This window comes from Phyllobates terribilis, unplaced genomic scaffold, assembly GCF_046119375.1.
Source record: "Phyllobates terribilis strain yellow unplaced genomic scaffold, ASM4611937v1 Scaffold_12__6_contigs__length_324123572, whole genome shotgun sequence".
In the NCBI taxonomy this organism is placed as follows: domain Eukaryota; kingdom Metazoa; phylum Chordata; class Amphibia; order Anura; family Dendrobatidae; genus Phyllobates; species Phyllobates terribilis.
Genome location: NW_027362772.1, coordinates 185341928 through 185366569, shown reverse-complemented (window position 1 = coordinate 185366569; position 24642 = coordinate 185341928).

Below are 24642 nucleotides of genomic sequence, written 5' to 3'. Positions count from 1 at the left end.
ATAACCAGGATCATTGGGTTATGCCGGAGACATGCCATTATGGCAGAAGCACCGCTTTGAATCACAGCACCTGAGCACATCACATCTTCCTGTCTGTATGTCTTGTATCATCCAGTAGGAAAGTTGGTTCATGGCAAATACAATAAATTTAACAAGTCTATCCACCCCTGTTAAAATGTAAGCTTTTGTTATGTAAAAAAAACATACTAAGAAGAATAATTTCAGAACCTTTTCCACCTTTAATGTCACCTACAATCTGTACAATTTAATTGAAAAATAAAAATGAAATCTTTTTGAGTGGAAAAATAAAAATTAAGAACTAAACTAATGTGGTAGCATAAATATACACACTCTTAACCACTTCGCGCCAGAGCCTGTTTTTGCCTTCGTGGCCAATTTTTTCAATTCTGACCATTGTCACTTTATGAGGTAATTACTCTGGAACGCTTCAACGGATCCCCCTGATTTTGAGATTTTTTTTTGTGACATATTGTACTTCATGATAGTGGTAAAATTTCTTTGATATCACTTGCGTTTGATTGTGAAAAAATCGGAAATTTGGCAAAAATTTTGAAAATTTTGCAATTTTCAAACTTTGAATTTTCATGCCCTTAAATCAGAGAGATATATCACACAAAATAGTTAATAAATAACATTGCCCACATGTCTACTTCACATCAGCACAATTTTGGAACCAAATTTTTTTTTTGTTAGGAAGCTATAAGGGTTAAAAGTTGACCAGCGATTTCTCATTTTTACAACAAAATTTACAAAAACATTTTTTTTAGGGACCACATCTTATTTGAAGTGACTTTGAGGAGCCTTTATGACAGAAAATACCCAAAAGTGATACCATTCTAAAAACTGCACCCCTCAAGGTGCTCAAAACCACATTCAAGAAGTTTATTAACCCTTCAGGTGCTTCACAGGAATTTTTGGAATGTGGAAGAAAACAATGAACATTTAACTTTGTTTCACAAAACTGCTACTTTAACCTCAAATTTTTAATTTTCACAAGGGCAGCCAGAAAAAATGGACCCCAAAATGTGTTGTGTAATTTCTCCTGAGCACGCTGATACCCCATATGTGGTGCAAAGCCACTGTTTGGGTGCACGGCATGGCTTGGAAGGTAAGGAGCGCCATTTGACTTTTGGAATGGAAATTTGACTGGAATGGATAGCGGACGCCATGTTGCATTTGGAGAGCCCCAGAGGTGTCTAAACAGAGGAAACCCCCAACAAGTGACCCCATTTTGGAAACTAGACCCCTCAATGAACTTATCTAGATGTGTGGTGAGCACCTTGAACCCCCAGGGGCTTCACAGAATTTTATAATGTTGAAGTGTGAAAATAAAAAAACACATTTTTAACACAAAACTGCTACTTTAGCCTCAAATTTTTAATTTTCACAAGGGCAGCCAGAAAAAATGGACCCCAAAATGTGTTGTGCAATTTCTCCTGAGCACGCTGATACCCCATATGTGGTGCAAAGCCACTGTTTGGGCGCACGGCATGGCTTGGAAGGTAAGGAGCGCCATTTGACTTTTGGAATGGAAATTTGACTGGAATGGATAGCGGACGCCATGTTGCATTTGGAGAGCCCCTGAGGTGCCTAAACAGAGGAAACCCCCAACAGGTGACCCCATTTTGGAAACTAGACCCCTCAAGGAACTTATCTAGATGTGTGGTGAGCACCTTGAACCCCCAGGGGCTTCACAGAATTTTATAATGTTGAAGTGTGAAAATAAAAAAACACATTTTTAACACAAAACTGCTACTTTAGCCTCAAATTTTTAATTTTCACAAGGGCAGCCAGAAAAAATGGACCCCAAAATGTGTTGTGCAATTTCTCCTGAGCACGCTAATACCCCATATGTGGTGCAAAGCCACTGTTTGGGCGCACGGCATGGCTTGGAAGGTAAGGAGCGCCATTTGACTTTTGGAATGGAAATTTGACTGGAATGGATAGCGGACGCCATGTTGCATTTGGAGAGCCCCTGAGGTGCCTAAACAGAGGAAACCCACAACAAGTGACCGAATTTTACAATCTACTCCTCTGTATAAATTAATCTAGTGGTGGGAAAATAAGTAGATAGGTAAATGGTCACTAAACCCATAGATGAATTCCCACAGAGGTGTCATTTCTATAATGGGGTCACTTCAGGGGGGATTATGCTGTTCTGGCACTTTTCAGAGTACCAGAGCTAAAGAATCCCCCCTGAAGTGACCCCATTTTGGAAATGAAACCCCTCTGGGAATTCATCTATGGGTTTAGTGACCATTTTAACTCAATGGATGATTTCCAGAAAAAAGCACGCAATGGAAGGTTTAGATTCTGGAGAACCCCCCCTGGAAATTAAGTGAGCTCTACTCAAATGTGTCATTCACTAAATGAACCAAATGTTTGAATGACAAATTGGGATACATTTTTACAGTTTAAAAACGTGGTTCTGTGTGGAAGATTTTAAAGCAGTCAGTGACGCATAAGGCTGGCAATGATGGGCATTGTGGGCAATAGTAGCGGGTATCACGCCTCATTCCTCTCTTAGTACATACACGACATCTTTTCTGGGGGTTCCTTCTTGTTTCCGTTGCTGGAATAAGTGCAATAAAATGTCGCTCAGTGAGTCTTTTCACATCCTCAGATTCTAATGGATGAGCGGGGCTAACACTTTGAAAGACAAGATTTTCAATTACCTTTTCTTGATAATCAAGAAAAGGATCTGAATTTCCTGCTTTTTTGTACAACACAAAAGAATTGTATGTGGCCACCTGAAACAAATAAATAACCAACTTTTTATACCAGGTATAGGACTTTCTTGATACCTGGTATGGCTGTAGAACCTGGTCTGCAAGGTCCACACCCCCCATGTGTTTGTTGTAGTCAATGACTGACACAGGTTTTTGCTTCGGAGTGGTGGATCCTAGTTCTACAGTGGCCCTTGTGGCATCTGTGTGGATCGAGCTGAGGACAAAAATATCCCTCTTATCCCTATATTTCAGGGCAAGCAGCTCTCCGTTGCGTACAGCCCCTGACTGCCCCTTTTGAAACTTTTGGTTGACCAATGGTTGTGGAAACCCCTGACGGTTTTTACGGATGGTCCCACAAGCCCTGATGTTGTGTTCAACCAGACTTTTAAATAGGGGTATGCTGGTGTAATAATTGTCCACATATAGATTGTAGCCTTTTTGAAAAAATGGACTTATCAGCTCCCAAACTATTTTTCCAGATGTCCCCAGATAAGTAGGGCATCCTGGTGGGTTTAGTTGGCTATCTTTCCCCTCATATATGCGAAAAGCGGATGTGTATCCGGTTGAACTTTCGCACATTTTATAGAGCTTTATTCCAAACCTTGCCCTTTTAGATGGGATAAATTGCTTGAGGTGCAGTCTTCCTTTGAATTTTACAAGGGACTCGTCTATAGAAATATTTTGTGTTGGGGTGTAGAGGCTTAAGAATTTTTCTGACAAATTTTCAATGATGGGTCTAATTTTATATAACCTGTCATGTTCTGGGGCATTTCTGGGCAGGCATTGACTATTGTCGTTAAAATGCCAAAACCGCATGAGCATTTCATAACGGGTCCTAGGCAGAATGACTGAAAACATAGGGGTGGCTTGAACAGGGTGGTTGGACCAGTAGGATCGAATGCTCGGTTTTTTAACAAGCCCCATGGCAAATGTAAGTCCTAAAAATTTTTTTATTTCCGGGACATTAGTTGGTGTCCATAAATTTGCCCTAGCATAGTAAGATCGGGGATTCTGGCTTATGAATTGGGACGCGTATAAATTTGTTTGCACGACAATATGCTCTAGCAAGCTGTCTGTAAAAAACAAATTAAAAAAATGAATTGGTCCAAAATCTTCCACCTCCACATTTATACCAGGAATGGCGTTGAAATCAGGGCTGAATGGAGCAGTCGAATCTGAAGCCTCCCATCTGGGAAATGCTAGATCATGTGGCAACGCCCCTTGTACACTGGCGTGCGCCAATTCACTAGTAGCAGGGACAGCGCTTGTACTGGGCAGTGTTCCCTGATTTGGAGACGTTTCTCCAGTAGCGCTATTTGCCCCTATTGTTGTACTGGTCCTTGGGCTTGAGGATGGAACAGAATCACTGCTCATTTCTGGGCTCTCAGTGTCGCCGCTACTAAAGCCCTCAAAATCCATATCTCCATCTGAGATTGCGCTGTCATCAGTGTCAGAACACAGCAGGGCATACACCTCCTCTGCGGTATAAGTCTGACAGGCCATTTTATTTTTATATTTTTTGACTGGACTGAACGGACCAGACTGAAAGGACGGGACCGGACTGGACTGACCGGACTGATCTGACAGGACTGACTGACTGATGTGACAGGACTGACTGACTGATCTGACAGGACTGACTTACTGACAGATCTGACAGGACTGACTGACTGACAGATCTGACTGACTGACAGATCTGACAGGACTGACTGACTGACAGATCTGACAGGACTGACTGACTGACAGATCTGACTGACTGACAGATCTGACAGGACTGACTGACTGACAGATCTGACAGGACTGACTGACTGACAGATCTGACAGGACTGACTGACTGACAGATCTGACAGGACTGACTGACTGACAGATCTGACAGGACTGACAGGACTGACTGACAGATCTGACAGGACTGACTGACAGGACTGACTGACTGACAGATCTGACAGGACTGACAGATCTGACTGACAGATCTGACAGGACTGACAGATCTGACTGGACTGATCTGACAGGACTGACTGACTGACAGATCTGACTGGACTGATCTGACAGGACTGACTGATCTGACAGACTCACTAACCCTAACTCTTACTTTCTTTTTTATTTTTATTTTTTTTTTACTTTCACAGTGGCAAGGCTGACAGCTCTTGTCACACTGTTTCTCCTCTGCTCTCTCACTGAGATCGGAGGAGAAACTGCATTTATCAGGCAGATCGCCCGGGAAAGTTTGTTGCTAAAACAAACTTCCCTGGTGATCTCTCTGATTGGCTGGTGTGACGCTGACATCATCGAGACCTGAGCCAATCAGGTCTCGATGATGTCAGAGGTCACAGCACCGGGATCCCCGCCGCTGACAGGTATGTGGGGGGTCCCGATCGCCGACCACCGGCTGTCCCTATCTTTTAAATGCCGCGATCGCTATGGATCGCGGCATCTAGAAGATAGGAACAGGTTAACATCATGGGGACCTGATCCAATCAGGTCCCCATGATGCCACATGTCAGAGCTATCGCTCTGAACCGGTACCGCAGCGCTAGCAGGACCCTGGGGGTCCTGAGCGCTGCGGGACCACCCACCGTTTTTAAACGTCGGCGCTGCACAGAGCCCAGGCAGCGCCGACGTTTATGTACAGTGGGCGGTCCTGAACCGGTTAAACTAAAACTTTGCTGAAGACCCCTTTGAATTTCTAACAGCATTTAGTCTTTTTGGGAAGGAGTTTACCAGCATGGCACATCTAGAATTGGCAATCTTTGTTCACTCTTCATTGCAATAGCGCTTCAATTTTGTCAGATTATAAGAGCATCTCCTGTTTACAGTGCCGTCTTCAGGTCACATAGATTTACACTTGGATTCAGATCTGGGCTCTGGCTGGGCCATTCCAAAACATTGATCATCTGGTGAAGCCATTTTTTGATTGATTTGGAGGTATGCTTAGTGTTGTTGTCATGCTGAAAGGTGAAATTCTTCTTCATCCTAATTAGAGATGAGCGTTGTTCTACTCGAACTGTTCGCCAATCTCAAATTCGAGCTGTTTTGGGCGGTGTTCGAGCCGGTCGGCGAACACGAACAATTTGAGAAAAATTCGGCTGTTCGAGGTTATGTTCGATAACTGTTCGTGCACCAAAATCATAACTGGATTTTTTCTCAGTAATGATGAAAATTAATGTTAATACGCAGTTTGAGTGTACAGCGGGGCGGGGGGAGGGGCAGGGGATGGATCTCTGCAGGAACAATGAAGATCTCCATTTTTTTTTCTCTTTCCCGCATTTGCAGTGGGGAGGTGCAATCTGTCAGCCTATCAGCAGCGCACACACGGAGCGAAGTGCTTTTTTTCACACAAGCAAGGGCATGTGTGATTGGCAGTGTATGTCACATGTCCTTGCCCTATAAGACCAAGCCATTTTCCCCGTCGCCACCATTTTCTCACTGCTGCAGCTGCGTGTTAGACGGCACCGCTGTTGCTGTGTGCACTATACCTTGTTAATTTCAAGCCAATTTTCGCACAAATATACAGATAGCTTGGGAGTAGGGAATAGTTGTGATTGCAGTCCTTTTAAGGACTAGGTTACAGCATTTCCTACGACTTTTATCAGGCAGGTCTGTGCTCTTAAATAGATAGATTGTGGGAGTAAAGACTAATTGTAATTGGAGTCCTTTTCAGGACTAGGTTACATCAGTTCCTATCAGTTTTTGCCAGGCAGGTCTGTGCCAGTGCTGTGCAAGTTTTTTTCACAGCATTTGGCTGAATCTAGCAAAGCTAATCCTTTTTGGCCTATTGCAGAGTGTGTTAGTCAGTGGAGTAGCCTATCTGTGTTGCAAGATATACCACCTGTGTATAGAATACCAATTTTTTTACTGCACCTAGTGAAGTAAAATCTTTTGGGCATAGCATCATTCTATTAGTCCATCTATACTGACCTCCATCAGGTTGCAAACTGAATATAATTTTTTTCTGCATCTAGCTCTGAAAAAATATTTGGGCTTCTAGCGGTGTGTGGGACTTGGTCTATTAGTCCATCTATACTGACCTCCATCAGGTTGCAAATTAAAAATAATTTTTTTCTGCATCTAGCTCTGAAAAAATATTTGGGCTTCTAGCAGTGTGTGGGACTTGGTCTATTAGTCCATCTATACTGACCTCCATCAGGTTGCAAATTAAAAATAATTTTTTTCTTCATTTATCTCTGAAAAAATATTTGGGCTTCTAGCAGCGTGTGGGACTTGTTCTATTAGTCCATCTATACTGACCTCCATCAGGTTGCAAATTAAAAATATTTTTTTTCTGCATGTAGCTCTGAAAAAATATTTGGGCTTCTAGCAGTGTGTGGGACTTGGTCTATTAGTCCATCTATACTGACCTCCATCAGGTTGCAAATTAAAAATAATTTTTTTCTGCATCTAGCTCTGAAAAAATATTTGGGCTTCTAGCAGTGTGTGGGACTTGGTCTATTAGTCCATCTATACTGACCTCCATCAGGTTGCAAATTGAATAAAAAATTTTTCTGCATCTAGCTCTGAAAAAATATTTGGGCTTCTAGCAGTGTGTGGGACTTGGTCTATTAGTCCATCTATACTGACCTCCATCAGGTTGCAAATTGAATAAAAAAATTTTCTGCATCTAGCTCTGAAAAAATATTTGGGCTTCTAGCGGTGTGTGGGACTTGGTCTATTAGTCCATCTATACTGACCTCCATCAGGTTGCAAATTAAAAATAATTTTTTTCTGCATCTAGCTCTGAAAAAATATTTGGGCTTCTAGCAGTGTGTGGGACTTGGTCTATTAGTCCATCTATACTGACCTCCATCAGGTTGCAAATTAAAAATAATTTTTTTCTGCATCTAGCTCTGAAAATATATTTGGGCTTCTAGCAGTGTGTGGGACTTGGTCTATTAGTCCATCTATACTGACCTCCATCAGGTTGCAAATTAAAAATAATTTTTTTCTTCATTTATCTCTGAAAAAATATTTGGGCTTCTAGCAGCGTGTGGGACTTGTTCTATTAGTCCATCTATACTGACCTCCATCAGGTTGCAAATTAAAAATAATTTTTTTCTGCATCTAGCTCTGAAAAAATATTTGGGCTTCTAGCAGTGTGTGGGACTTGGTCTATTAGTCCATCTATACTGACCTCCATCAGGTTGCAAATTAAAAATAATTTTTTTCTGCATCTAGCTCTGAAAAAATATTTGGGCTTCTAGCGGTGTGTGGGACTTGGTCTATTAGTCCATCTATACTGACCTCCATCAGGTTGCAAATTAAAAATAATTTTTTTCTGCATCTAGCTCTGAAAAAATATTTGGGCTTCTAGCAGTGTGTGGGACTTGGTCTATTAGTCCATCTATACTGACCTCCATCAGGTTGCAAATTAAAAATAATTTTTTTCTGCATCTAGCTCTGAAAAAATATTTGGGCTTCTAGCAGTGTGTGGGACTTGGTCTATTAGTCCATCTATACTGACCTCCATCAGGTTGCAAATTAAAAATAATTTTTTTCTTCATTTATCTCTGAAAAAATATTTGGGCTTCTAGCAGCGTGTGGGACTTGTTCTATTAGTCCATCTATACTGACCTCCATCAGGTTGCAAATTAAAAATATTTTTTTTCTGCATCTAGCCCAGCTAATAGTTTTGGCCTAATACCACAGTTTGGCCACTCAGCTCTGCTCGGTTACCATCCATTGTTTTTTTGTGCAAACAACTCCAGAGTTGTGAATTAGTTAACCACCAAAATGAGTGGAAAAAGGCCTGCTGCTGGTGGAAAGGGGAATAGGCATGTTGGGAAGGGGAAAAAAGGTTGTGTCCGTGGGGTAGGTGCAGAAGAAAGACCATCTTCCAGCCAAACTAAAATGTCTACTTCTTTTAGCGGACAATGTGATAAGATCCCTTTCTTACGGCCACGCCAATCGCTACAAATTCCAGATGAGGCACAAAAACAGCAGGTGCTTCAACGGATATCAAGTGCTCCTTTAAGTGGGCTCTCCTCCACATCAACTTCAACATCACAAATACTCCAGTCCTCAAAGGTGTCACCCAAATCGCACTTGCTTCCTCACAGCTCCCAAATCTCCAGCTGCCCGTCTGAGTATGAGGTAGAACAGATGGTTGAGTCTGCAGAGCTGTTTACTCATACTATAGCCTGGGAATCAGAGGTCGACTCCAGCGCTTCTGTGAATCCAGACGAGGAAATGATCTGCACTGATGCCCAGAATCTTTATGAGTCGGATCCAGGACCAGACGCAGAAGGTTCTGACCATAATGTAGACCCTCATTCCCAAACTGTAACTCCTGTTGGTGGAGACAATGAGGAAGACGATGATAAGACTCAAATACCTGATTGGAGCGACAACTTTAGTTTTTTGTCAGGGCAGGAACAGGTTGGCTCTGAGGACGACGGGTGTGATAACGCACAGGGTGATGATGATGAGGTCGGAGATCCCACTTACTGTCAACCCACAGTCAGCCAAGAGATGAGGTCAGCAGAGGAGGTGGAGGAAGATGCTAGTGACGACGAGGTCAGGTTGCGCCTTCCTGGACAGAGACGTAGTACTGGAAGCACGTCAACAACTGCATCCTCAAACACAACTCTGCCTCTCACCACAAGTCGTGGTGGCTCTTCAGGTCGCATGGGTGCTAAGCCTTGCATAGCCTGTGCATTTTTTCAGATCGATAAAGATGACCCAACTCGTGTTATCTGTAACATTTGTCAGCAAAAGCTAAGTAGCGGCCAAAAAATACATAGTTTGAGTACTTCATGCATGAACCGGCACATGGACATGAAGCATAAGTTGCAGTGGGAAGCTCAGTGTGCTACAATGCGGCCTAGCCGGCCGGGCCAATCACCGTCTGCCATATCTTGTGCATCCGCGGCCTCTTCATCCTCTGTGACTGGGGGGACAGCAGTCACACCTGTTTTGGGGCGCAGACCTGCCACCTCTTTACCCGCAACAGCCAGCGTGATTGGCAGGTCATCATTTTCTTTGGAGGTGGTAACACCAGCTGGTGTTGAGCGCTGTCCGACATCGATAGCACCACCTTTGGATCAAGGCAACCTAACATGTCCGCCTGCATCTTCCTCACAGACTGGCAGTTTGCCGGGGACACCCTTATCAACCCCGTCTAAGCACAATAGCCAGCCCTCGGTCCCTCAGATGTGGACAAGTAAAAGACCATTTCCTCCTAGCCATGAGAAAGCTAAGAGGTTGAATTTCACCATCTGCAAGCTCTTGGCTACAGAAATGCTGCCTTTCCGCCTGGTGGTCACATAGGATTTTCGAGACCTTATGTCCGTCGCAGTGCCCCAGTACCAGATGCCCAGTCGGCACTACTTCTCAAAGAAAGGTGTGCCTGCGCTCCACCAGCATGTCGCACACAACATCACCGCTTCTTTGAGAAACTCTGTGTGTGACAGGGTGCATTTCACCACAGACACTTGGACGAGTAGGCATGGACAGGGGCGTTACATGTCGCTGACTGGGCACTGGGTAACTATGGTGACAGCAGGACAAGGGGCTGCTGTCCAAGTCTTGCCGTCCCCACGAGTTGTGCGTCAATCCTCTTTATGTCAAAGTTCCTCCACTGCTTCTGCCTCCTCAACCTCCTCTCGGTCTTCCACCTGCACCCAAAGCCTGTCTGGTCATGCCACAAGCTTTCTAACTGCGCAGAAGGGATCCTGCACACCTCCTTACTATGTTGGCAGTAGGGCTCAACGTCATCAGGCGGTTTTTACATTGAAATGTCTGGGAAATGTGAGTCACACAGCTGAGGAGTTGTGGTCAGCTCTGGAGAACCAATTTCATGAATGGTTGTCTCCACTGGACCTGAAACCAGGGAAGGCCGTGTGCGACAATGCTGCAAACCTGGGTGCGGCCCTTCGCCGGGGCAATGTCACACACGTGCCTTGTATGGCTCACGTGTTGAACCTGGTTGTCCAGCAATTTTTAGCCCACTATCCCAGACTAGATGGCCTTCTGCAGAGGGCACGGTCGCTGTGTGCTCACTTCCGCCGTTCGCATCCCGCAGCTCAGCGACTTACATCTCTACAGAAGTCGTTGGGCCTGCCACTTCACCGGCTAAAATGCGATGTGCCTACCCGGTGGAATTCAACTCTGCACATGTTGCAGCGACTGTGGCAGCACCGACAAGCCCTGGTGCAATACGTTCTGACGTATAGCCTGGGCCAACGAGATTCAGAGGTGGGGCAAATCACGCTGGAGGAGTGGTCTCAGATCAGGAACCTATGCACCCTTCTGCACAGTTTTGAAATGGCGACGAAGATGTTTAGTGCTGACGATGCCATTATCAGCATGACTATTCCGGTGATTTACATGCTGGAGCACATGTTAAACAGAATTCGGAGTCAGGTGGTGGCACAAGAGGAGGTGGAGGAAGTAGAGGAGGAGGAGTTGTATGCGGAAGGGCTAACATCTGCAAGGTCCAGACGGTCGGCAGCACCAAGGCGGCAGGCATGTGAGGGTGGGGGAGATGGTTTTACCAGGGCGCATGGTAGCAGCCAAACTAGTGAGGAAGGTGCAGGAGCCCAGGAAGAAGTGGAGGACGAACTGATGGAAGACTCATCAGATGAGGGAGACCTTGATCACATTTCTGTTGTGCGAGGTTGGGGGGAGAGGACAGAGGAAGGAAGCATGATTGTTACCTCGCCACCAACACAACAGGGACTTGGTGCTCCTGGATGCGCAACACACATGAGTGCCTTCTTGCTGCACTACCTGCAACATGACCCTCGAATTGTGAGAATTAGAAATAATCCTGACTACTGGGTTGCCACACTGTTAGATCCCCGGTACAAAAGTAAATTTGCAGAAATTATTCCTGCCATAGAAAGGGATGCACGCATGCAGGAGTATCAGCAGAGACTGTTGCAGAATCTTACATGTGCTTTTCCACAAAATACCAGTGGTGCACGTAGTGAATCTCACAGTTCCAACTTGCCAACCGTGGGACCGTCAAGTGTTCAGCACTCAAACCGTAACAGAACCACAGTATCTGCTGGTAACATCAATTTTGCGGAATCATTTCACCACTTTTTTAGCCCATCCTTTGCAAGGCCACAGGAGACAAGAAGTCTGACACATAGTCAACGCCTAGAGACGATGGTACAGGAGTATCTCCAAGTAAACATTGAAGCCACGACTGTGTCACTGGACCCTTACTCTTTTTGGGCTTCCAATCTGGATAAATGGCCGGAGCTAGCCACTTACGCCTTGGAGATCTTGTCATGCCCCGCAGCCAGCGTTCTGTCTGAACGTGTGTTCAGCGCTGCTGGTGGTGTGCTGACAGATAAGCGCACGCGGCTCTCCACTGATAATGTAGACAGACTCACGTTCATAAAGATGAACAAATCATGGATCCGAAACGACTTTTCTACCCCTGTGTCATCCTGGGGAGAGTAAAAGCTTGATGATTGGTTAAAATCACCCTACCAACCGTTTTAAGCTTTCAAATTACTAATCATGTTTATCTGTATCTTGACTGGAAAATAATTTGGGCTTTGTAGCAGTGTGCAGCACTGATCCTATTAGGCCATCTATAATAAGCTTCACCAGATTTAAAATTAAAAATAATTTTTAGCTGCATCTAGCCCGGAAAATAATTTTGGGGCTCCGAGATGCGCAAGACACATAAGTGCCTTCTTGCTGCACTACCTGCAGCATGACCCTCATATTGTCAGAATTCGAAGTAATCATGACTACTGGGTTGCCACACTCTTAGATCCCCCAAACTTTTCGATCAACCTTTTCATTTTAATAAAGACCAAAAAAATGGTCATTTTTGAAATTATAAGCATTAGCAGGTTGTTAGAAACTGAAATCAAACAGTTTTCAACTCAAAACTTTATTGTAGGTGATGTTACATTTTCACATAGGACCCCTTGTTCGAAAGGAGCTTCTGAACTCTCTCGTCCATTGAATTTGTCAGGTTTTGGATGGTTTCTGCTTCAATTGTTTTGCATGAGGACAGAATACCCTCCCAGAGCTGTTGCTTAGATGTGAACTGCCTCCCGCCATCATAGACACTCCTTTTAATGATGCTCCAAAGGTTCTGAATGGGGTAGAGGTCAGGGGAGCATGGGGGTCACACCATAAGTTTGTCCCCTTTTATGCCCATATCAGCCAGAGATGCAGATGTTTTATGTGCAGCATGAGATGGTGCATTATCATGCAGAAAAATGATCTTGCTGTGAAATACACGGTTCTTCTTCTTGAACCATGGCAGGAAGTGCTGTTTGAGAAAATCCACATACATTATGGAGTTCATCTTTAGCGCCTTCAGGGATCCTAAAGGGGCCGACAATCTCTCTCCCCATGATTCCAGCCCAAAACATTACTCCACCTCCTCCTTGTTGGCGCTGTAGCCGTGTTTGCGTGGGGTGTCCATCAACCAGCCATCCTCCACTCCATTCATCTGGACCATCGAGCGCTGCACGGCACTCATCCGTGAACAAAACAGTTTTGAAATCAGTCTTCATGTAATGTTTGGCCCACTGGAGCCGTTTCTGCTTGTGTGAAGTGGATAGAGGAGGTCGACAGGATGGCATATGCACAGCTGCAAACCTCTGAAGGACCCTGCATCTTGTTGTTCGGGGGACGTTGGAGGCACAAGCAGCTTCAAAAACTTGTCTGCTGCTATGACAAGGCTTTTTTGCCGCTGCTGTTTCAACCTGACGTAATTGCCTGTAGGAAAGAGTCCTCAATTTGCCCTTATCAGCACGCACACGTGTGTACTGTGAATCAGCTACATACTTCTTGATTGCCAAGACACTTCATCCTGATCATCGCACAATGTTGATTGTAGTCATGCCTTGACCTAAACACTCCACAATTTGTTGCTTCTCAGCAGCCGACACATCCTTTTTCTTTCCCATTTTGGCAGAAAATGTAGGCTGCTTAATAATGTGAGAGAGCCTTCTTAAGTAGTCTTGCCTTTCATTGGACACACCTGCCAAACTAATTAGCACAGGTGTCTGCAATTGCTTACAGTGATATAAAGAGCCCTGACACACATCACCATCAATGAGTTTAACTGACAAACAAACAAATTCTTCCCTTATCACTCCTAAACACTTTTTGCATAATAATTTGGAACGCGGTGTACATGTGCTTTTCCACAAAACACCAGTGGTTCACGTAGTGAATCTTACAGTTCTAACTTGCCAACCGTGGTCTGTATGGAATTGTTCAATAAAGGGCCCAAAATTAAGATAACATAGATGGGAGAGGTCTCTATGAATAGGAATTCCTAAGTATTTGATACCCTGTGAGGGCCAGGCAAAGGGAAAGTTGGACTGGATGGAATCCTATATGGATTTAGGGAGGGACACATCGAGGGCCTCAGACTTCGCTGCATTGATTTTAAAATTTTACCATGTAACAAAGTGATCTATTTCAGCCATAACAGCAGGGATGGATATATGTGATTGAGTGATATATACTAGGACATCATCAGCAAATAGAGAGCACTTGTACTCGGTGCCTCCCACCTCAATCCACCTAATATTGGGGTTATGGCGAATTGATGAGAGCAGGTGCTCCGTCACTAGGATGTATAAGAGAGGGGACAGAGGACATCCCTGCCTTGTCCCATTGGTGATTGTGAAAGGTGATGAAAATGTTCTGACGCACCCCCTGGGCCTTGGGACACCCGGAGCCGGACCCTTTTTGGTGGATGCTGGTGGTTGTAGTCTTCGTGGCGGCGATCCGGTTCCGTGGCTCAGGGCGGTCAAACCAGTGGCGGAACTATTTATGTGGTTTTGATGTTTAAATGTCCGACTACGCCACCCGTGGATTGCGGTCAGAGTGAACCGCCGCTACAGGGCAGACCGCTAAGGCTGGTGTTGTGGGTGCAGCAGAGCGTAGCATAACTCCCCACGGGAGGAGTATAGCCTCAGGGCAGTGTATGCGGAGGATGGGGGTGATGGTGCAGGGCAGCAGCAGTAACGACACGGAGTCAGTGATGCAGTTCAGGGCCTTTACTCACAGTTCTTATTATCCAGACCACGTCTGCAGGTAACGGCTGCCCACGTCGTACTGTGCTCACCAGGTGAGGGGCTCAGACAACTCCCAGATAACTTTGGAGCGCTTCACAGGACCCCGTTTGTGTGTCCTTTGTCTGGCCTTTCTTACCAACACTTCTGTCCGGCTGCCTTGGGCCTCCTCTTGGTAAACATGGCGCCAGTTTCCCTGACCCTATGTGGTGCCTTCCTAGCGGGTGGAGCAAGGGGCTGCGCCACATAAAATGTCAGAGCCTCCGGTTTCTAGCTGAGGGTCGTTTCCTGCCTCCACTAGTTCGGGGACCGGTCTCCCCCTTTGGCCTGACCCCTCCACGCAGGTGGATTCGGGCGTGCGGTGGCGACTCGCCCGTCCGCACCCCTGGGATCCCTTCATTCCTCGTTCCTGGAGCCTTCTCCGCTCCTCTTCCTTCCTTCTCCCTCTTGCAGGCCTGGGCCTCTGTTACTAGGCCCGCCTCCGGAGCAGAGCTCATGCAGAGCCCCTGCTCCCTGCCACTTCTGCTCAGACTTCTCTGCACTGAACTAAGATGGTGCCCACCTTTTATACTCCCTTCTCAATGCACCCAGGAACTGCTTCCTCCCTGCTCCTGCACTGCAGGGTTCCCCTTCCTCAGTGTTCCCTCCCCCCACTCCAGCCAGGGACAGGGACTGTCGTGCCCATCTCAGGGGCATATTGGTCGCCCTGCCCCACGGCAATGTGGTGTAATGCATGCAGGTGTCGGGTCCTGATCCACACTCCATCCTTATCTGAGAGTGAGATATCACACCTCTGGGTGAGGTGCAATACGTCTGTAGCAACCGAGCCCTCGGTGCTACAGTTCCATTTATCTTCAGCCTAGGTGACGTATTGTGATACAGGGCCGTGATTTTGGCTATAAAAGGGTCCCCTAGACCCCTACCCCAAGCTTTTTAAGAGAATCATATATGGCGTGCCAGGAGACTCTATGGAATGCTTTCTCAGCATCCAACGAGAGTATCTACTTACAAATTTTTAACTGCATCTAGCCCAGGAAATACTTTGTGCCTAGTAGCAGTGTCTGCTAGTCAGCGGATTATCCCGGCTGTTAAGCAAGCTACACCACCTGTAGTTTGGACACTTAATTTTTTCAAAGGAAATGCTTCGGGACCACGGGATACTTAGTGAAGAGCATCAGGAGGCACCCCAAGGCATAGGGGCTGGGACTGGCACTAGGATGCCTTGCGGTGGACAGCCGAGCTCGATCCTTATAAAAGCTTTTTAACTGCAGCAGCTTTAGTGGACGCTACTGGAGCTGGAATTACGCGGCTGCTGGCATGAGACTTGCCCTCCAATAGATCCTTGTAAATGGATTTAAAGTGTATTCATTCAAATTAGAGGGACAATTTAAATTAAAAAGCTTAGAGCTGCCTCCACCACAGGGGGGCTCTCTCGACCCACCAGCGGACAGGCACCAGTATTGGGAGAGGGGGGCTGGCCGCCAGGGTTCACCGCGGCTCTGGCACAAACCCGGCGACACGGAGGTGGCACGGGCAGGAGCGGACTGGCCGTCTCGGCTTCTCACTTTTTGGATTTTAGAAGGGCATGACATGCCTATATCTGTGTCTCCCCCTCCTTTTACTCCTCCACCTCTTTTCTTTTCGCATGACTATATGTACTTGTCACTTTTCCATGTGTTAGTTGTGTCTTCTGAGCAGTTTGTCAGCTTTTGGACACCTTTGAAGGTGTTTTCTATGTGTTTCTATGTGTTTTTGTTTGCCTGCCATTGGTTTTAACGGTGTTCGAAGGTGTTCGACGAACAGTTCGACGAACAGTTCGGCGAACACACGGGTGTTCGACGAACCGAACCGAACTCGAACACTACGGGGGTGGCTCAACACTAATCCTAATCTTTTCAACAGAAGCATGAAAGTTTTGATGCAAAATTGACTGATATTTGGAGCTGTTTATAATTCCCTCCTTCTTTATTTAAAACCCAGTTTCAGCTGCCAAAAAAACAACTCTAAAGCATAATGCTGTATCTACTATACTTCACTTTGGGTATGGTGTTATTTTGGTGATGTGAAGGGTTGACTTTGTGCCAAACACACCTTTTGGATTTATGGCCAAGAGGTTGAACCTTGATCTAACAAGACTTTCACACATGCTTTTGTCAGGCATAATTTAAGTTTTGGCAAAACATAGCTGGGCTTGGATGTTTTTTTTGCCACTCCACCCCAGACCACACATATGAAGAATATGGGAGGTTGTTGTCACATGCAGTACATAACCAATACTTGCCAGAAACTCCTGCAGCTCCTTTAATGTTGCAGTAAGCCACTTGGTAGCCTTGCAGACCTATCTTCCTCTTTTCTTTTCATCAACTTTTGAGGGACACCCAGTTCTAAGCAATGTCACTTTTGTGCCAAATTTAAGCTCCTTCATGATGATCATCTACGCAGTGCACCATGGAATGGTTAATGGCTTGGAATTTTTTTTGTACCTTTCTTCTCACTAATAACTTAAATGGTTTTAAGTGAAAAGGAAGGAAAGGTGGAAGAAATCAAGGAGGAAAGGAAATGTAATTATAAATAAATTCCTAAATACATCTTGTTACATTGACAGAAACCTGTCATATAATGTTAGTAGTACAGGAGCCTGTGAGTATGTGCAGTTGGAAGTGCCATTGCTATGACCTGCAGGTAGCTTAAGAGTATAAGTATATCAAGATCACATCAGCTGCTCAGCTATCAAAAAGACAGGGTGGACAGCAGTGTGAGCAGCCTCTTCTTATCTCAGCAACCCTGGTATCTCCAGTATTAGATCAGATAGAAAGGGTGGGCAGCAGTGTGAATGAACTCTTCTTACCTCAGCACTCCTGGTATCTCCAGTGTTACATCAGATAGATAGAATGGACGTCAGTATGAGTAGTCTCTTCTAACCTCATCAGTTCTGGTATCCCAGTGTTAGATCAGATAGGGATGGTCAGGAGTGTGAGCAGCATTTCTTACTTCAACACTCTTACTATCTCAGTATTAGATCAGATAGACAGGCTGGCCAACAGTGTGATTGGCCTATTTTTACCTCAACACCCTGGTATCTCAATATTAAATCAGATAGACAGGGCGGGCAGCAGTGTGATTAGCCTAAACTTACCTTAACACTCTGATATATCCAGTATTAGATTGGGTAGACAGGGTGGACAGTAGTGTGATTTGACTAATTTTTACCTAAGCACTCCTGGTTTTTCTAATAGTATATCAGATAGACAGGGTGTATAGCAATGTGAGAAACCTCTTCTAACCTCAGCACCCTAGTATCTCCAGTATTAGATCAGATAGACAGAGTGGACAGCAGTGTTAGCAGCCTCTTCTTACCTCATCACTTCTGGTATCTCCAGTATTAGATCAGATAGACAGGGTGGACAGCAGGTGGAGCTGCCTCTTCTTACCTCATCACTTCTGGTATCTCCTGTATTAGATCAGATAGACAGGATGTACAGCAGTGTGAGCAGCCTCTTCTTACCTCAGCACTTCTGGTATCTACAGTATTAGATCAGAGAGACAGGGTGGACAGCAGGTGGAGCTGCCTCTTCTTACCTTATCACTTCTGGTATCTCCTGTATTAGATCAGATAGGATGTACAGCAGTGTGAGCAGCCTCTTCTTACCCCAGCACTCCTGGTATCCTTGTATTAGATCAGAATATCCACCCACTAGGAAATTATATTCTTACACATGAAGGGAAGGTGGCAGAACTTCTACTGCACATACTCAAATGCACCTGTCCTATTACCATTCTAGGACTGGCTTCTGTCAGTGAAACAAGATAGCAGCCATTTTAATGTACTACAATAATTTCCTCACTATTCAAAATGATTGTAATACACTAATTAAAGGTATTCAGAAATTTACTTATAGTGGCGTTTTCCTATCTTTAGTTTTAATTATCCACTCCCAGGAAACCCTTTTAGAGGTGATTTTTTTAGATAAGCAATGACAGTGGCAATTATAACTTCTCCCACAGTTTTATATCTAACTAAACAGTATCAATGTCATTAAAATAAGCCTGTCACCTGATCCATCCTGCCCAAACCACAGGCAGTATAAATTGTAGCGAGGTATATTTTTCTCTAAAACACTCTGGCATTTCAGAAAACACATACTTTAAAGATAGGGAGAGATGAGACTAGTGAGGCTCCACCCCTGGCAGGCTTCTCCCTGCTCCACTCTAAGCTATTGACAGGTTTCTCCCATAACGAGTGACCTGACAGTCACCTGCAGCTGAGAAGAGCTGGCCAGGGGCAGAACCATACTAGTTTCGTTTTTCTCTATGGTCCCCGACTAGTTCTTTAAAGATAGAGGTGGACAGCAATGTGAGCAGCCTTTTCTTACCCCAGAGTGTTTCAGAAAAAAGGCGGCAATTTGGAACCAGGCTGTCTGCAGTTTCAGCAGCATAGATCAAGTAACAGGTTCCCTTTAATAGTCGATGTGATAATTATGTCTGCTTATTACTTTGAATAGTCTCTGAGTCTAAAGGGTGTGGTAGAGTTGCTCGCTCTGCTGCACTCGGAGGTAGATACAGGACACTGTCTCTATGACTTGGTGGTTTATTATAAGAAGCAGCATAAACCATGGCCAAGTGCATAACATAAACACAGCCTTTCTGGCATAACAGGAAACAAAAAGGACAAAGGTACAGAACAGTCCTCACTTCCACCGAGGTTCGGCCACTCAGGGTTAGAAATAGCACATGGTCCAGTTTAGCACACAAAAACAAGCTCCTCTCCCTCAGGAGCTAGCTTCCACACACTGAACAACACCTGAGTGAAAAGTCTGGCTATTTAAAGCCCAGACCACACCCTGGGGTGGAGATATGGTGAATGACCTCCTGCCTGCACTATGGTCACCTATAAAACATGTCATTTTAAATGGCCGATTAACCCTCTCTGCACCTACTATGCAGGGGAAGACTTCCACATTTCACATCACTAAAGCTAACATCCACATATCTCTACTCCAGTATTCTGCCAGTGACCTTGTCACAAGGGACAATGGAGCAACAATCTCAACAGCATGTCTGAAGTCCACAAAAATGTTCTGTAAGTTTGCCTTACTCACTGTTACGCTCGCGCCCGGACTGACTCACGTGAGCTTGATTAGTGATCCCACTGGACCATGAACCAATGAGTGCCTGGAGGGGCGTAACTAAGTATCAACTCGGTCCGACCAAGCTCACACGGCGGCTCAGTCGACTCCGTGAACCAGGGAGGAACCGAGCAGAGGGACCAGGTGCTACTCCAGGTCAGACCCCGTTCACAGCTGTTGACCCACACCGGGGAATGAAGGAACAGGCAGGTTAGGCTGGCATACAGACTGGTGGGTACTGGCAGGCACAGCTGGTATGAAGACAGGTGGGTATTGGCAGGCACGGCTGGCATGCAGACAGGTGGGCACTGGCAGGCACGGCTGGTATGCAGACAGGTGGGCACTGGCAGGCACGGCTGGCATGCAGACAGGCGGGTAATGGCAGGTAGGAACACAGGCAGGATATGGACCAGTACAGACTGGGACACAGGAATGGAGCCGCAGGTGTGGTGGACTAGCAGAGCAAAATCGCAGGCGCGGAGGACAAGTGAGGCAGAGCAGAGCGAAACCACCAATGCGGTGAACAAGCAGAGCAGAGCGAAACCGCCGGTGTGGTGAACAAGCATAGCAAAACCGCCAGTGCGGTGAACAAACAGCAGCACGAAACCGCAGGTGTGGTGACCAAGCAGAGCGGAGCAAAACCGCAGGTGTGGTGAACAAGCAGAGAGGAGCAAAACCGCAGGTGCGGTGAACTAGCAGAGCGGAGCGGAACCGCAGGTACAGTGTACAAGCAGAGCAGAGCAGAACCGCAGGTGCGGTGAACAAGCAGAGCAGAGTGGAACCGCAGGTGGGGTGAACAAGCAGAGCAGAGCAGAACAAGACTGCAGGTGCGGTGAACAAGCAGAGCGGAACGAAACCACAGGTGCTGTGAACAAGCAGAGCAGAGCGGAACCGCAGGTGCGATGAACAAGCAGAGCAGAGTGGAACTGCAGGTGGGGTGAACAAGCAGAGCAGTGCGGAACAGAAAGTGCAGGCAGACAGGACAGGGCTCTGTACACATAGAACAGACTAGAAAATACAGGAAGATAGTTAGAACACAGGAGGTAGATATGGAGACAGGGAAACTGGACAAGCAGAACCAGATACACACAAGGTACTTACAATGAAGTAGCGAGTGGACACAAAACTCACAAACAGAAGTACAGAGACAACGAGTTGGAGTTAGGTGCAGTGTTCAGACACTGAAGGAAAAGGGAAGGTACGGACACAGAGACAAACAGGCAACGGGCTAGGACACTGTTCAGACAGGAACTGAACCAGGAACAAGATACAGGAATGAGCCTGGGAACTCAGTCCCCAGGGTGGCGGAAACAGACTAGAAGTCACAGATACAGGCAACAGGCCTGGGTATACAGCTCCCAAGGTGGCGGAACAGACGAGAAGTCACAGATACAGGTAACAGGCCTGGGTATACAGCCCCCAGGGTGGCGGGAACAGACAAGATACAGGACAGGACCTGGCAACTCAGTTGCACAGAACACACTGAATGAAAGTGTTGCTCAGGCACCCCCTACTGTGTAGAGGGGGTTTAAGTATCCAGTGACTCACAGCAATAGGCTGGGGAGGCATTAGGAGTGCGCACACAGTAACTATAAGAATCAGGCAGTAGCCGCGCTGCCGCCCTAAGCAATCAGACAAGAGACACAGCAGGTACTGGAGCAAAGTGTGCAGCCTGGATTGATAGGTAAGATGGCGGTCTTGCATGGTGGGAGGTGGTAAGCCATGCCAGCATGCCGCCAGGGATGTTACACCCACCTCCCTCTGCAGTCAGTCTCTCTGTACACCAGGTGCCCTTTTGCTGTATACACTATTATTTTTACTCCAATATCCGGCCATTACTGGAACTTGCTCTTGTGGTTGTGGCGAATTCTTGAAGATGGTTCATATTGGATCACAAGGTAGCACCCTGCCTGGGTCAGCACAGACCATGGAAACCTATAACAGATGGGAAGCCAAGCTGCAAAACAGCAAAAGGGGAACCACCATAGACTTAAGAACTCTGTGAATTACTGCTTGAAATACACTGAAGAAACCATATTTTTGGTTGATTTACAAAATGGTTTCATTCTGAAACAAATATATGACATTAAAGCTGTTTATCAATAGAAAACTGTGGCTGCTTTCTTCCATAAACAGTGCCACACTTGTCCATGTTGGGTATTGCAGCTCCATTCTGTTAAAATGAATGTGCAAATTGTCTCTTCAGAGAGAAAGAGAACTGGAACTCTAGTGCCACGTATAGGAAATAGCAATCCTAAAAGTCAATAATGACTCTCCAACGAGCCTTGACATATGACTTAGGATAATGGCCAAAACCAAAATCTCAATTTGCAGACACTATGTTTTGGGGCGCTGCCCCTCAGTGCAGATTAAATGAATGGAGCAGACAAAATATGTGGACAGGTATACTATGGAACTGTTTTTGGAAGAAAGTAGCCATATTTTTTAATTCTTGGACAAACGCTTGAAGGACAAAAGTATTTGCAATGAATCAATATGCTATAAAGTCTAGAACAAAGCCATCTCCTTACAAGATGGAAACTGCATCCAGAGTCTCCTTCCTCATTTGAAACCATATAAATCTTCCAATCAGTAGTGACACTGTAATCAGGAGGGTAATGGGGTTGCTAGAGCAATGTGTTAGTAATTTGATCTTTTATTAATCGCCTAGGTGTGTATTTTTATCACATGGAGCATATTGTTAATCACCCCGCACTATGGATTTCGATGTTGCTTGTTTCTCTGTAACTGATCGCCCTTGTCATTCTGGTTGATGCCTTCTGGCTGAAAGCAGATGATGCTAATGTGTGTTAATACTCATTAAGACTCTTCAAGGGTGACGAGTGGCATTTAATGAGCAAGGTGTTGGAGGAGTGTCCTTCTGAAGTCACTTCTCTCGGGCTGGTATTCACATCTCATAGTCAAATGAGTATTGAAATAAAAGTTTGCACAGAGCCAAGGTCAACCAAGAACATAGAGCCAATGCAAAATATAAAGGCCGAGTTGCCTGTAGCATATAATTAGCTCGAGAATTATTGGTTATCATGGCTAACAACTTTACTTTCTCTAGGTGCTATCATTAACATTATTTTAGCATAAATCAGAAGTACATATATGAATATATGAAAGTTTGTAATATATCTTATCTTGGGAAAGTATCATCTTTGTCACCTTCCAGTGGCTTCCCTTTACCTGCCTGTAATTGCTCAGAAGGCTCCGCTGTCCTCAGAAAGTCCATCTTATATGATTTAAAGACTTATTCAAATTTAGCTTTTCACAAAGTTTCACAAAGTACAATTATCAGCATTTGATAAGTTTTTTTATTGACAAATATATCAAGTTTATGCAAAGACTCAATAATTACAGAGTTGATCTTTATTTTTCAAGACTTCTGCCTTTCCCCCGGCAGCTGGATATCAGCTTCTGGGCCAAATCTTGACTGATGACAGCCCATTCTTGTGTAATCTGTGCTCGGAGTTTATCATAATTTCTGTGTTTTTGTTTGTCCTCCCACTTTTTGAGGATTGACCATAGGTTCTTAATGGGATTGAGATCTCAGGAGTTTCTGGACCATGGACCAAAAATGTGAATGTTTTGTTCACCGAGCCACTTATCACTTTTGCCTTGTGACATGGTCTCCATCATGCTTAAAAAATTATTGTTTATCACCAAATTACTCCTGGATGGTTGGAAGACGTTCCTCCTCGAAGATGTTTAGATCCCATTCTTTATTCATGGCAGTGATCTTAGGCAAAATTGTTAGCAAACCCCTTCCCCTTGAAAAAAAAAACCCACAACTGAATGATCTCAGGATGTTTTACTGTTGGCATGACACAGGACTTATTGTAGCGCTCACCTTCTTTCATTCTTCCAGATATCTCAAATAGTCTGAACAGGATTTCATCAGGCTCGTTTAAAATGGTGTTAAACAATCACTGATTGGCTACATTTTTGCAAATTGGCAGTTGTTTAAAAGTCTGTTTATTCAGGCCATCCTCACTTCCAATGATATCAGTAATTAATTGCTCTGTGTGCATAGACAGTCATTGTTCTCGGCATCACGTCATGTTTACACAGGACAATGTGCTGCCGAGAACAATGATTTTTAAGCAAGTTTAAAAATCATTTCACCCATTAAACGATCATTTTGCTCATGTGTCAGGTGATTGACAGACTAGTTAACACTGGCATCAAACTGGAATGCTCATTAACGATAATCGGACAATATAACCCTTGATCCTTACTTACCCTGTAATGATTTTAAATTGCAGGCTGTATTTATACTCCAGTGCTGCACTCACTTTACTGCTGGATGTCATTGGAAATAGTCAATAAACCTGTCAACAGCCATACATTACATTACTAATACATTAGGTAAGCAACAATAAAGCAGTAGGACTGTTTTCTGAAATTATTTTACCTGGTTTAAAGACTTTACACCCTAGAATGCAAATCACAAGCACAAGCAGGTTTTCTACAGACACTGCGATTGCTGGAAGATTTCAGCTCTGAATCGTACCTAATTCCGATTGCATCTCTGGATTATAAAATAGTCTATGATTATGGAGAGTACAAGATAATACAATTTATATACAGTATAATGTTATTCAACTTTTTATGCATATTAAATAGTTATAACTAGAGATGAGCGGATCTAACAAAATTCGAATTTTCCAAATTGTGAAGATTTTCCAGAGAAATGTGATTTGCATAGAGATTTCTTCTCCACAAAATGAATGTCCCTTTTTCTGCTATGGGTTCTCTTCAAATCTC